Source organism: Stegostoma tigrinum, chromosome 6 (assembly GCF_030684315.1).
Source record: "Stegostoma tigrinum isolate sSteTig4 chromosome 6, sSteTig4.hap1, whole genome shotgun sequence".
In the NCBI taxonomy this organism is placed as follows: Eukaryota; Metazoa; Chordata; class Chondrichthyes; order Orectolobiformes; family Stegostomatidae; genus Stegostoma; species Stegostoma tigrinum.
Window position 1 is genome coordinate 38765153 of NC_081359.1, and position 15894 is coordinate 38781046.

A 15894-nucleotide genomic window follows, 5' to 3' on the forward strand; every position below is an offset into this window, starting at 1 on the left:
ACTCAACTTCATCCTGACCAGTCTTTGAGCTACAAATGTACCTTTTGGTGATGAAGTATTGCCTTCATATTGAGAATACCCTCCATTGTGTTTTGTGGCACTATGACCATGCTAAATGGGACAGAATTCAAATGGACCTAGCATCTCTAGTCTGAGTATCCAAGAGATGCTGTTGATCATCAACAGAAACCATTCAACCATTACCAGCAAGCCAGGGAAACAACCTGGTTCATTGGAGACTATGGGAGCCCATGGCAGGAGTCACTCTCGTTGATGAGGTAGACAAAGAGACATAGAATTTAGATGAAAGCTGCTGGCTGCTGTTTAATTCAGTTTGACCACTTTTCTGTCAAACCCTATTTCTCTGGTTTCGGTCAATTTAGAAGACCCTCCTGTTCCTTATGCACATCAGTAAGGTTACCAGTACTTGATACTAATAAGCTTATACAAGAACTGAGAATTAGCCATTATTTACAAACACTGGCTTACCCTCAAGCCTCTTTGGTGATGAGAAGCCCTCAATGCAGTAAAATTCACACTATGTAGCAATTTGAATACTCATTTCACAATGCTGTCCAGGTTCATTAATTTCTTGGCTTCTTCCAGCAGACAAATTTAAACAGAGAATGGTGAAGTAGATCAAAATAAACAGGATGAACAATATAGCCAGATGTAATAAGATACATACCCTTGGGTGTATCTGCAAATTTGGCACTGAGCCCCAGAAGTCATCCCATCAATTTGTCACTGATTTCCCTGAAAGCATTTTCTATTTGTTCTGTCTACTGAATAACAGGAACAAAAACTTTATGCGTATTTTCCAGTTGTGTCTGGACCTGATCTAATTTTTCTGGTAGAAGTTCAATGCCAGAATTGTACCTCTCCCAACAATCCCCTAAAGTTTGTCTGAGGCCATCACTGAGGTTGAGAAAGATCACAGCTCTCCTGTAGATGTCTCTTCATTACCCTGCTGATGTCTGTCTTCAGACTTCCGATCACTGCAGCACAATTTAGAACAGCATTTGTCTGAAAACCACTCAATGTAAATTTATTTGAATACATGGGGTAAGGGTATACAATTTCTTTTGTCTGATGATATTAATCCAGAAAGATAACTACACGCTTTCCCTCTCTCAACGGTGTACAGAAGGACGTTATCATATTCTAAGCATACTTCCTCAGAATAATGATTACATTTTCCACCTCAAAGACTTTTAACCTATTTTAATTTGGCATTATGATCAGGATCTCTAGTGTTATCCCCAAGAGTGCATTGGGGGTTCTTGTACAATTGTCATTCAACCAGACTTTGGTCAGTTGCCATAATTGACAATACGAAATATGACAATATTGACAATATGAAATATAGGTCTATGTCTTCCAGTGGAACAAGTACTCTATCTGTTCATCATGATCCAAGTTAGGACCCATCCTTGCTTATCCTGCTTGAGATTCTCCCTCAACTGTTCGATCATTCACTGTCCACAGATGCTGCACAAGGTCCAGTTCTGCTGCCGACTGTCAGCATTTATCTTTCCCCAAATGATCTGCTTTATATTCCTGGTTTGCCCTTCAACCACAAGTTTACCGATATTGGTTTGCGCGATTTTCTTTTAGTTCCCTATTTGGCACATTGCAGACTAGCCAGAATCCGCTATCCGAGATCTGTTGAACTTGCTAGATTAAATGTCTGACCTTATTATCCAAATCAGTTAAATTGAACGTATTCACTTTGAGCAATCCTGCTTGCATCATGACAATCCAGCTGATGATGTGGACCAACTGGCTGAATGTTGTCATCCTGGAGAGGGCATCAATTTGGCATCTGTTATTATCATTATCGAATATCTGACCAAGTTTAGATACCTCCACAACCTTCTCCATCTGTGGAGATTTTTTTAAAACTCTGCCTGATATTTGCCTGCGCTCAGCCAAACTTCTCCCAAAATTAGCTTTTATCAAATTCTCCCAATTCCCCTTTAGTCAGTCAATTATGCGTGTGACGTGCCTCACTTCAGGTCTGACATTGGTTAATCTAATGTGAGGGAGTTTGAAATGGGTTGATGAGTTACCACCATCAGAGGCCCAGTTAATTAAAATTTAGACAATGAGGTGAAAAATGTTCAAAACTCAACATGACCTCTGATGTATATAAGACAAAGATGAGGGTAACAGGAAATTGTCAAAGGATGAAAATAGCCCCAAAGACAAAAATGCTGATGATGTTATCTATCATACTGGGTGGTGATGTAGTCACCAGGGTGAACTGGAAGATTCAGGCCCCCTGTCCAGATAGGAGGGGTCTGGCTGTTGTGGATTCTTGTGATTCTGAGAATTGGAACGAGTGCCTTCTTAAAGGGTTTACTTCTATCTCTGGGTTAGAGTGCCGTACAGAATACTTTATTAGGCAGGCTGTCTCTAACCATCCCTTTCACTTCAGGCCTGCTGTGCATTAAGACCTTGTGTCTTCTGGCTGGAATTGATGAGGCCAGCTGAGGTTGACGCCTCAGGCGTGACAAAATCCTGGGCCTAGGCCTTGGCCTGGGTTGGTAACTGGAGTTAGGCATGGATTATGATCAACAATTTGGATTGGGTCTGGATCACAACTCGAGTTGTGTTCCATTTCCCCCAGTTCCCTTTGAAGCACATGGAATTGGTTGTTGTTGCTTTGGGCTCCATGGGCCCTTAACTGATTGATGCGGTCCCACCCAGTCTTTCCTGTCTGTAGTAAAATTCTAACACAGATATGCTTGCCTTGTCCACCCTCGCATGGAGAACTGAGCAGCTGGGAGAAAGGAATGTTCCTGCTTGGAAAATTTGCAACATTGTACAATGCCCTACCTTGTTCTCTACATGGTTGACCTTCCTATCAATATATGCCCTGCTCCGCTTAATCCTTGTCAAAAATTTAATGGCCACTACTTTGTGTATATATGCATATGTTCTAATGGAGTTTACACAATTTTCTCACGGCAGCGGAGTTTGACTTCAGGCTCTGCCAAGTCCAGTCCTCTTAAGGGGGTCAATACTTCCCATGGTGTGTCCGGTCATTCAGAGGTGGGGGTTGAATCCAGTTGAACTGGAGGAAGAGTTTCTTATGAACATGAGGACAAAGTATAAAGCTATGTTCCAAGTTGTTATTTTGCTGGATGGCCTTTAGCAGCATCAATTTGAGGGCGTGGTTCATCCTCTCTATAATCACGCTCGAGCGAGGATGGTAGGCAATGTGGAAGGTTTGGCTGTCAGCAAATATATTCATCATTACCAGCATTACCAGAGTGTGTAATGGGTTCCTTGGTCTGAATATTTATTGCAGGAAAGTATATCTCATGAAAACATGCTGAATTAAGATGTCAGCTGCAGATTTAACAGTGTTTGTTCAAGCAGGGAACATTCATTTGTTAAAATTGTCTACACTGACTAAGATAGACTTATATCCCCTTTTACAGCATGGTAGGGGGCGGACGTGGTCAGTCTTTGGTTCTACTATTGGCCGTGTATATTGGCATACTTGTCTGGATTGTTCCCAATGTGGATAATACAATTCTAAATATGTATGTTTTATGTTTTTGTCCTGTTTTCTGGCTATGAACACAATCACCTAATTCTATTATCTGTGACTTCTGTCCCTTGATACCTTTGGGCGTCAGGTCATTGATAAATCACTTGGCTTTGGTCCTGGGCCAGAACCACATACCGTCCATCTTATAGAACAAAATTCATCCTTAGCACTTTAACTTGGTAGTTCCTCGCCTGTTATGTGAAGACGATGGATTGTTTCCACATGTATTTGCTTTACCTCAGGATCACTGCTCTAAGCCTGAACCATATCATTGACCTTGGTTTGTTACAGAAAGATTGTATCAACTTGTCCCAGAATGGGGGATTGCCACGGTTCTCCATTGTCGAAAAACTGTTAGCCAATGCATCTTCTCTTACGTTCCCAATTGGAGAAGTTCACTGGTGGGCTCTAATCTTAATAATGTCATATTCATTGCTTTCGGCAGAGTGGAGAATAAATTTGACCAGGGCTGCAGACTGTAATGGTTCCGTCTACTGAGGTGAATCTTCTAGTTTCCCACAATGATTGGTAGTCAGTCAAACTTGCACACATACACGCTGTATAAGCATGTATCTGCTGATGAGGGATATAGTTCAGGTTGGCTGACCTCATAGACTGAAGCTGCTAGCTCAGCAACGTGAACATTCATGTTGTTTGCCAGCTTTAGCACCAACTGTGTTAGGTGTTTACCTCTGTGGTTCTCCATTTATTCGTACAACATTTCCTGTCTCCTAATGCCCATCCTCCATTGTAGAGGATCTGTCCACGATTCTTATAGAGTACCTCTTCAGCTCCCAGTTTTCCTCCGGTCTTCCTCCATTTTGTTTTGACAGAAATGGTCTTTGGGACATTTGTTGCCACTGCCTGACACTTGTTGTTTTCTCCTTTGAAGCTTAAATTCTTGGCTTGGAATGCAGGCACTTTGGTACATTTGAGCACAATGTTGTGACCCTGTAACATCAGGGCCCAATGTGCTACCCAGTTTTGTCTGACTATATCATCTTTTCCCTTGCATTCAACAAAAGTTGAATAGGGTGTGTTTTGTCAGAATGATTGGAGCAGGGTCAGGCTGATAATATAAGCAAGATGTTGGCCCCTCAGAACATAGCTGGGTTCCCACACACAAAATTCCTGTTCTCCTCATGAGAGTGTACTGAAGAGATAGGCTACTGGCCCAAGTTTATTGTGTTGCTCTTGGAGAAGCGTGGTTGTCAGTTTGGCATCTGTAGCTGTAAATTCCAAATGAAGTGGAGTTCTGGATTGGTTACCTGCAGTCCAAGGGACTGTGCTAGGGCCTGTTTTAATTCATCAACAGTGTCACAGTGCTGTTCAGTCTATTCTCCTGGGGCATTTCTTTTAGGGAGGTCTGAGAGTGGGGTGACTTTCAGTGTGAAACTACCTATGTGATTTTCATTGTATTCTACTAGGCTCAGAAAGGGACATAATGAGCTCACATCCTGGGGGCTGTCAAACAGCTTATGGCCTTGATGTGCTTCCCTTCCATTTCCTGTTTCTCCTGAGCTATCACAGTTCCCAAACATGAAACTTGGAAACTCATGATCTGTGCCTTCTTGGGGTTAACTTGTAGTCTTAGGTCAGTGAAGAGGGCCTTGTAACAGGGTCAAATTTCAGTCCTTATCTCTGTCTGTAGCAGGAGGTCATAAACGTACCGTAGCAAGCAGAACAGTCAGGAAAATCTCCCTTGCCCTTTAGCTCACCTCTGATAAAATATTGATGAAGAATTGTGAAAACCCTGGGTCGAGCAGGTCCATGTGTATTGTTGGCCATAAAATATGAAGATGAATTTACGTTGGCAGTGTCAGTCAAGGGAAATAGACTGGACATTATTAACATTTTACTCATGAAAAGTTTTACTCGTGAGGCCTGCTTCAGCATGGTGTGGGGGCTAGTCGCTACTGTTAGTTCTGTGATTGGGGACGATTTTATTTAGTTCTCTGTAATTGAGAGTGAGCAGCCAAGGGCCATCCAGTTTCTTAATTGGCCATATTGGTGAGTTATTGGCAGATGCTACAGAATGTACAACTGCTTGCTTTTATAAGCTGCAAATGACTTTGACCATCTCCTCCTTTGTTGGGGAAAGTGTATTATGTTTGTGGCTTTCAGTCCAGTCATGTGAAAACTTAAAGGACCAGTAACAGACATGTAGAACACATATAAATGCTTGTCAGTGGTGGGTTTCTATTGGATTATCCCACTCGGAAGGTCCAAGTAGGCTATGAAAGAGCCATCTAAACAAAGAGGGAGGCTTAGCATCAAGCCCAACAATTACACGCCCATCTCCATTCATCTTGCAACAAGCTCCATTTGTTTTTGAAATCCTTTGTGCCCACATCCACCCACAAAGCTCTTCCCCTCATTAAAATCTACTGCCAGAGGATCCCCACATCATTTTGCATGTTTAATTCGTACTGCCCAAGCAGAGACATAGGCTGGCCCTGCAGTTCATCAATGCCTTCCTGCAGATTATTTTCCTAGCCATCAGGGAATGGCAAAAAATGGTGACAGGAGACTCTCCTACTTAAGCAATTCCACAGGAGGTCAGCAGCCATGGGGCCCTGCCAAGATCTTGGGCCCAGTGCTGAAAATGATCAATGACATCTTTTAGCCCATCTAGGGGAGCGGCATCATGGTACAGGGTTCATTCTCAGGGTGGCTGATCTATTACTGATGGCAATGCTAGAGTTGCAAGGCAACAGAACCATTAAGTCCATGATGGTGTTGCTCTCATGGGCACACAAGCCCATGTGGGAAATTGTGCTGTGCTCACAGACTCTGCAGAATGGTAATATGTCCCCTTTCATTCTTCTTTGTGATTTTCTGCAATCTAGATCCCAGGTCTCACCCACTGGGGAATGATAACTCCAACTCTGTCCACGAATGCACATGTGATCTCTCGGATCTGCTGGCACCTGCAACAGAAATCTTGCTGTGAGCACATCAAGATAAGGGAAACACATGGCAGAGATCCTGTCATCAAGAAAGTGGATCCAAATCAAGATTCGTCCTCTGACCCAGACCCAACCTACATCAGTTTAGAGTCTCCATTGGATCCTGTCACACTCTCTATGAGATATTTTTAGTACCATCGCCTTAAGCCTCAATTTCCCATCCCCCACAGAAAACGATCTATACCCCACCCAACCCCTCCCCACAATGGCTGTAAACATTTGATCTTTTTGCTGACAATTGTCCTGAGTTCCACATTCCCTGAGGCTCAAACCATTGCCACACTGTTGGCCTATTTCCACAGTCTAAAACTGCCATTGTGATTTTAACATTTTGGCTACCACCTGAATAACTCATGCCACCTAACATGTTTCCTGCTCCCAGTCTTCTTCAAAATCAATCCAATATTTCGCAAAACATTTCAGTCAGTTTTGATAGATCTAAATATATTGGTACTCACTGAGTAACTTCTATATTCTGAAACAATTAATTTCTTTAGGCATGGCGAGAAAGGTCTTGTTATTCAAATAATTGTTATTGCTGTGGCGCTTCATGGTAAAGTGATCATTTCAAGAAACTCGACACCATCTATGAATCACTTCAATTAATTTCTGGTCAGCTAAAAGATAATCATGTAAACTAGCATCTCATATCATTGAATTCTGGCTTTATTACTTCAGTAATGAGAACCTGGACAAGATTAGCTGCAACATTGCAATGTTAAGGCATTACCAAAATCTGTCACAGCCTAAACTTGCTTCTCATAGTGACACTAAAAGCAACCATTTACAAAACAAAATATTTTCACATGTTTCCAAGGATATAAAATCAATTCTCAACCTTTTAAAAGCAATGAGCATATAACTTTGGATATAATGGGAACTGCAGATGCTGGAGAATTCCAAGATAATAAAATGTGAGGCTGGATGAACACAGCAGGCCAAGTAGCATCTCAGGAGCACAAAAGCTGACGTTTCGGGCCTAGGCCCTTCATCAGAGAGGGGGATGGGGAAAGGGAACTGGAATAAATAGGGAGAGAGGGGGAGGCGGACCGAAGATGGAGAGTAAAGAAGATAGGTGGAGAGAGTATTGGTGGGGAGGTAGGGAGGGGATAGGTCAGTCCAGGGAAGACGGACAGGTCAAGGAGGTGGGATGAGGTTAGTAGGTAGCTGGGGGTGCGGCTTGGGGTGGGAGGAAGGGATGGGTGAGAGGAAGAACCAGTTAGGGAGGCAGAGACAGGTTGGACTGGTTTTGGGATGCAGTGGGTGGGGTGGAAGAGCTGGGCTGGTTGTGTGGTGCAGTGGAGGGAGGGGACGAACTGGGCTGGTTTAGGGATGCAGTGGGGGAAGGGGAGATTTTGAAACTGGTGAAGTCCACATTGATACCATATTCCGCCTGGGAACCCTCCAGCCATATGGTATCAATGTGGACTTCACCAGTTTCAAAATCTCCCCTTCCCCTACTGCATCCCTAAACCAGCCCAGTTTGTCCCCTCCCTCCACTGCACCACACAACCAGCCCAGCTCTTCCCCCCCACCCACTGCATCCCAAAACCAGTCCAACCTGTCTCTGCCTCCCTAACCGGTTCTTCCTCTCACCCATCCCTTCCTCCCACCCCAAGCCGCACCCCCAACTACCTACTAACCTCATCCCACCTCCTTGACCTGTCCGTCTTCCCTGGACTGACCTATCCCCTCCCTACCTCCCCACCTATACTCTCTCCACCTATCTTCTTTACTCTCCATCTTCGGTCCGCCTCCCCCTCTCTCCCTATTTATTCCAGTTCCCTCTCCCCATCCCCCTCTCTGATGAAGGGCCTAGGCCCGAAACGTCAGCTTTTGTGCTCCTGAGATGCTGCTTGGCCTGCTGTGTTCATCCAGCCTCACATTTTATTATCTCAGCAGATAACTTTGACTGATTGCTAACACTTACTCCCCTGAGTTAGAAGGATGTTACTTGAACTCAAGTATATGTAGATAAATTCCAGATATTTGACTTTAATGGATGTGAGTTTGCTCACTGAGCTGGAAGGTTAGTTTTCAGACGTTTCGTCACCATTCTAGGTAACATCATCAGTGAGCCTCCGACGAAGCGCTGGTGTTATGCCCCGCTTTCTATTTATCTGGTTAGGTTTCCTTGGGTTGGTGATGTCATTTCCTGTTCTTTTTCTCAGGGGATGGCAGATTGGCTCCAAGTCAATGTGTTTGTTGATGGAGTTCCGGTTGGAATGCCATGCTTCTAGGAATTCTCGTGCATGTCTCTGTTTGGCTTGTCCTAGGATGGATGTGTTGTCCCAATCAAAGTGGTGCCCTTCCTTATCTGTATGTAAGGATACGAGTGATAGTGGGTCATGTCGTTTTGTGGCTAGTTGATGTTCATGTATCCTGGTGGCTAGCTTCCTGCCAGTTTGTCCAATGTAGTGTTTGTCACAGTTCTTGCAAGGTATTTTGTAGATGATTTTGACTTTAATCAGTAAAATTTGGAATCTGTGAATTTGTGAGCCGACGATGGCATTGGACTGAGATTTAACTAGTTTCACATCCTATTTCCACACTGGCAGCAAGATACTCCTGGTTTTCAAAATAAATTTTAGATTGGTGAGGAGTGAGGAGTAAAAATCAACGTCGACAGCTATATATTTTAAATATTACCACTAGAGCCAAAGCAGATCACAGAAAACATCAGTGAGGAGATTTGCTCTGACTTATTCTACAGTGTTCCATGAGGAATACTCTGGATGGATTTTTAAACTGTATTCAATCATGTGAATCAGTGATAATGGGAACTACAGATGTTGGAGAATCAGTGATAACAGAGTGTGGAGCTGGATGAACACAGCAGGCCAAGCAGCATCTCAGGAGCACAAAAGCTGACAAAAGCAAAGTGGAGGCTTGGGGACCGCTTTGCAGAACACCTCCGCTCGGTTCGCAACAAACAACTGCACCTCTCCATCGCGAACCATTTCAACTCCCCCTCCCATTCCTCAGACGACATGTCCATCATGGGCCTCCTGCAGTGCCACAATGATGCCACCTGAAGGTTGCAGGAACATCAACTCATATTACGCTTGGGAACCCTGCAGCCCAATGGTATCAATGTGGACTTCACAAGCTTCAAAATCTCCCCTTTCCCTACTGCATCCCAAAACCAGCCCAGCCTGCCTCCGCTTCCCTAACCTGTTCTTCCTCTCATCCATTCCTTCCTCCCACCTCAAGCCGCACCTCCATTTCCTACCTACCACCTCATCCCACCTCCTTGACCTGTCCATCTTCACTGGACTGACCTATCCCCTCCCTACCTCCTCACCTCTGCTCTCCTCTCTACCTATCTTCTTTTCTCTCCATCTTCGGTTCGCCTCCCCCTCTCTCCCTATTTATTTCAGTTCCTCTCCCCATCCCCCTCTCTGATGAAGGGTCTAGGCCCAAAATGTCAGCTTTTGTGCTCCTGAGATGCTGCTTGGCCTGCTGTGTTCATCCAGCTCCACACTTTGTTATCTTAAATCATGTGTATCTCAGTTTAGATCAGGATTTGTTGCACATCCCTGAGTGCTTTCAGGCCAGTTGGCTGGCTGCGCCATTTCAAAGGACAGTTAAGAGTCAACTTATTGTAGTGTAATATGTAGACCAGACTAGGTAAGGACAGCAGATTTCATTCACTGAAGTTAAGTTCAAGAGCCAGAAGTATTTTCATGGCAATTGATGATAGATGTCATCCAACTTTACATTCAAGTTTTATTAATTGAATTTAAATTCATTCAGCTACCATGGTAGGATTTGAACCCCTAATCCCCAAAGCATTAGTGTGGGCCTCTGGATTACTAGTCCTGTGTCATTACTATGATGCCATTATCATCCCCAGTCATCCACATATATGTAATTTGACTGCCATGGCAATTGGAGCCATGTTATAGCAATGTTCAAGTCCAGTGTTATTGCATGGCCACATTATGGAAGGCACCTTTGGTGATATGTACAAGATATTTGTAAAGATACACAGCCCTTCCTGATGTGCTTACTGAGTTAGATGATGCGTAGTCTTCACTTTCTGAAAACTCCCTGAAGATTTGAAAACCGCCAAAGTAAAATTATTATTCAAAAAGGGAAGAAGACCAAAATGCAGATAGCTTGAGACCAAAGAGCTTAGCACCTCTTTTCAGGGAAATGTTACACAACAATATGAAAGATGTAATATCATTAAGAAATGTACAATATGAACATGTAGAATCAACATGGCTTCATGAAGGGGATATTATAACTGAAAAAATTAATATAAATCTTTCAGGAGGTGGCAAGCAGGATAGATTAAGGGGAATAGTGGATGTTATATATTTGGCTTTGCAGAAAACATTTGATGAGATACCACAGATTAGGTTGATTATTGAGAGCCCATGGTGCTGAAAGTAACGTATTGGCATGGGTTGGGAATTGGCTGACTAGTAGAAGACAGAGAATTGAGATTAGGGGGACATTTTCAAGATGGCAACCTATAAATAGCAGAGTGCCAGAGGGATCAATGCTGGGGTCATAATTGTTTACTAATTATTCATGAGTTTAGTTTTTTGATACACCAATAAGACATCATATGCAATCATATACATCTCATTTCCACACAAATGTGGCACAACATAGCTAAGCAGCTGCACATTATACTGCTCTTTATCCATCTAGAGCAAGGCAAGAGTCATATCTGAGATCGGAAATCTAATCTGTGAACAGAAGCTCTATCTGGCAACAGCTTTCACCTTGGATGTTCAGAAATTATCATCAGCAAGGCTCAATTCTGCAAATTCTCAGATAATAACCATCCTGATGGTATTGCTTTTCAGAGTTCCTTTCCAAATAACCGGTGAATAAAATCCCAGTTCATAGTTGGACTAGCTCTGTGAAAGAACTCAGCTCGCTAGTGTATCTAAATTATTCACATGCTTATCAGACATTTTTGTCCAACCCAAATAGTCTCCACAAACTCATGCATCCTTTTCTAACAAGCAAAAAACCATATCCCTTCGTAAGAGTGATTTGAATCCACTCACAAGAATTTTCTGAGCTCCTCATGCTGGCAAAGTGTGTTTTTCCTTGGTGTCTGCATCTGTGCAGTCATTGCCTTCAAACTCTAGGTCCTCTGTTTGTAGTTCTCTTTTATATCTGCAGTTCTCTTGTGTGTCTTTCACCTGTCTCGCTTTTAATGTAATTTCTGTCTGTTAGATCAGCTTCCAGTTTGAAGGGATTCAGTCTAATTTACTAGTATTTCTCATTATCCCAATGATCAGTGATCCCTCTAAAATAAATCGAAACTTTTAAAGTTCTTCTGAAAATTAAAAAAAAATTACAGATGCCACAGACTCTTAGGCATTACAAGTATTCCTTACTGTAATATTTCTGGGTCAATATTTCAGTCTAGTTTTAACTTTGACAGCCACATACTAGAACATAGAACATAGAACATAGAACAGTACAGCACAGAACAGGCCCTTCAGCCCACAATGTTGTGCCGACCATTGATCCTCATGTATGCACCCTCAAATTTCTGTAACTATATGCATGTCCAGCAGTCTCTTAAATGACCCCAATGACCTTGCTTCCACAACTGCTGCTGGCAACGTATTCCATGCTCTTACAACTCTCTGTGGAAAGAACCCGCCTCTGACATCCCCTCTATACTTTCCTCCAACCAGCTTAAAACTATGACCACTCGTGCTAGCCATTTCTGCCCTGGGAAATAATCTCTGGCTATCAACTCTATCTATGCCTCTCATTATCTTGTATACCTCAATTAGGTCCCCTCTCCTCCTTTTCTCCAATGAAAAAAGTCCAAGCTCAGTCAACCTCTCTTCATAAGATAAGCCCTCCAGTCCAGGCAGCATCCTGGTAAACCTCCTCTGAACCCTCTCCATAGCATCCACATCTTTCCTATAATAGAACGACCAGAACTGGATGCAGTATTCCAAGTGCGGTCTAACCAAAGTTTTATAGAGCTGCAACAAGATCTCACTACTCTTAAACTCAATCCCCCTGCTAATGAAAGCCAAAACTCCTTATGCATTCTTAACAACCCTGTCCACTTGGGTGGCCATTTTAAGGGATCTATGTATCTGCACACCAAGATCCCTCTGTTCCTCCACACTGCCAAGAATCCTATCCTTAATCCTGTACTCAGCTTTCAAACTTGACCTTCCAAAATGCATCACCTCGCATTTATCCAGGTTGAACTCCATCTTCCACCTCTCAGCCCATCTCTGCATCCTGCCAATGTCCCACTGCAGCCTACAACAGCCCTCCATACTGTCAACGACACCTCCAACCTTCGTGTCATCTGCAAACGTGCTGACCCATCCTTCAATCCCCTCATCCAAGTCATTAATAAAAATTACAAACAGTAGAGGCCCAAGGACAGAGCCCTGTGGAACCCCACTCACCACTGACTTCCAGGCAGAATATTTTCCTTCTATTACCACTCGCTGTCTTCTGTTGGCCAGCCAATTCTGTATCCAAGCAGCTAAGTTCCCTTGTATCCCATTCCTCCTGACCTTCTGAATGAGCCTGCCATGGGGAACCTTATCAAATGCCTTGCTGAAGTCCATATACACCACATCCACAGCTCGACCCTCATCAACTTTTCTAGTCACATCCTCAAAGAACTCGATAAGGTTTGTGAGGCATGACCTGCCCCTCACAAAGCCGTGTTGACTGCATTTAATCAAGCCATGCTCTTCCAGATGGTCATAAATCCTATCCCTCAGAATCCTTTCTAACACCTTGCAGACGACAGACGTGAGACTTACTGATCTGTAATTGCCGGGGATTTCCCTATTTCCTTTCTTGAAGAGAGGAATTACATTTGCCTCTCTACAGTCCTCAGGTACGACTCCAGTGGAGAGCGAGGATGCAAAGATCTTCGCAAGTGGCGAAGCAATTGCATTTCTCATTTCCCAAAGCAGCCGAGGACAAATCTGGTCTGGGCCTGGCGACTTGTCAATCTTAATGTTTGACAAAATTTTCAGCACATCAGCTTCCTCTATCTCTATCCATTCCAGCATGCACACCTGCTCTTCAAAGATTTCATTCACTCTAAAGTTTGTTTCTTTCGTAAAGACAGAAGCAAAGAACTCATGTAGGGCCTCCCCTACCTCCTCAGACTCCACACACAAGTTCCCTATGCTATCCCTGATCGGCCCTACTCTTTCTTTGACCATTCTCTTATTCCTCACATAAGTGTAAAATGCCTTTGTGTTCTCCCTAATCCGTTCTGCCAAGCCTTTCTCGTGCCCCCTCCTGGCTCTCCTCAGACCATTTTTGATCTCCTTCCTCGCCTGCCTGTAATCCTCGAGAGCTGAGCTTGAACCTAGCTTCCTCCACCTTATGTAAGCTACCTTCTTCCTTTTGACGAGAAGCTCCACTGCTCTCGTCATTCAAGGTTCCTTTATCTTACCCCTTCTTGCCTGTCTCAGAGGGACATATTTATTCATCACTCGCAACAACTGTTCCTTAAACAGTCTCCACATGTCTATAGTGCCTTTACCATGGAACAATTGCTCCCAGTCCATGCTTCCTAACTCATGTCTAATCGCATCATAATTTCCTCTTCCCCAATTAAATATCCTCCCATTTTGCCTAATCCTCTCCTTCTCCATAGCTATGTAGAATATGAGGCAGTTATGGTCACTATCACCAAAATGCTCTCCCACCACAAGATCTGATACCTGCCCCGGATCGTTTCCGAGCACCAATTCTAGAATGGCCTCTCCCCTCGTCGGCCTGTCAATGTACTGAGTTAGGAAACCCTCCTGAACACACCTTACAAAAACAGCTCCATTCAAATCTTCTGCTCGAAGCAGGTTCCAATCAATGTTGGGAAAGTTAAAGTCACCCATTACAACAACCCTACTACGTCCACACTTTTCCAAAATCTGCCGACCTATGCTTTCTTCAATCTCCCTGCTGCTATTGGGGGGCCTGTAGTAAACCCCTAACGAGTTGACTACTCCCTTGCTGTTCCTAATTTCCACCCATACTGACTCGGTAGGCAGATCTTCTTCAACAATGGAAGCTTCTGTAGCTGTGATACCCTCTGATTAGTAGTGCTACACCCCCTCCTCTTTTTCCCCCCTCCCTATTCTTTTTAAATGCTCTAAACCCTGGACTATCCAGCAACCATTCCTGCCCCTGATGGCCGCAACATCATAGCACCAGGTACTGATCCATGCTCTAAATTCATCACTTTTAATCCTGATATTCCTTGCGTTAAAGCAAACACACTTTAACTGATCCCTCGGTTCCTTCCCAGGAAAATCCTTCCCACTAGCTGGTCTACCTCTTGCTATTGCCTCACCTGCAACAACTCTCACCTCCGGTATACAGCTCAGGTTCCCACCCCCCTGCCATACTGGTTTAAACCCTCTCGAACTACTCGAGCAAACCTTCCACCCAGGACATTGGTCCCCTTCCAGTTCAGATGCAACCCGTCCTTCTTGTACAGGTCCCACCTTCCCCAGAAGGCATCCCAATTATCTACATATCTGACGCCCTCCCTTCTACACCAGCTGCGTAGCCAAGTGTTAAGCTGCGCCGGCTCCCTGATCCTCGCCTCGCTATCTCATGGCACCGGTAGTAAACTAAAGAACACTACTCTGTTCATCCTGCTTTGCAGCTTCCATCCTAACTCCCTGAAATCACTTTTTATATCATCAACCCTTTTTCTGGCTATATCATTAGTGCCAATATGTAACACAATTTCTGGCCCTCTCCTTTTAGAGCCTTATACACCCGATCGGAGACGTCCCGGACCCTGGCACCAGGGAGGCAACATACCTTCTGGGAATCTCGATCCTGACCACAAAATCTCCTGTCGATTCCCCTAACTATCGAGTCCCCTACCATGAGTACATTTCTATTCTGCCCCCTTCCCTTCTTTGCCACAGTGTCAGGCTCAGTGCCAGAGAACTGACTACTATGGCTTTCCTCTGGTAGGTCATCCCCCCACCCCAGCAGTATCCAAAACGGTATACATATTGCTGAGGGGAATGCCCACAGGGGACCTCTGCACTGTCTGTCTGTCCCCTTTCCTCCCCCTAGCTGTAACCCATCTATCCTTGTCCTGAGCCTTAGGAGTGACCAACTCCTCTCAGTTACCCCCTCTGCCCCCGAATGATCCGTAGTTCATCCAGCTCCAGCTCCATTTCCCTAACACGGTTTTCAAGGAGCTGGAGTTGGGTGCACTTCCTGCAGATGTAGCCAGCAGAGACGTGTGCCATGTCTCCCACCTGCCACATTCTGCAGGAGGAGCAAGCAACTGCCCTAGCATCCATACCCCACTTATCTGAACACCCACTCAGTACTAAAGTAGAAAGCTTAGTTCAAGTTGCCATA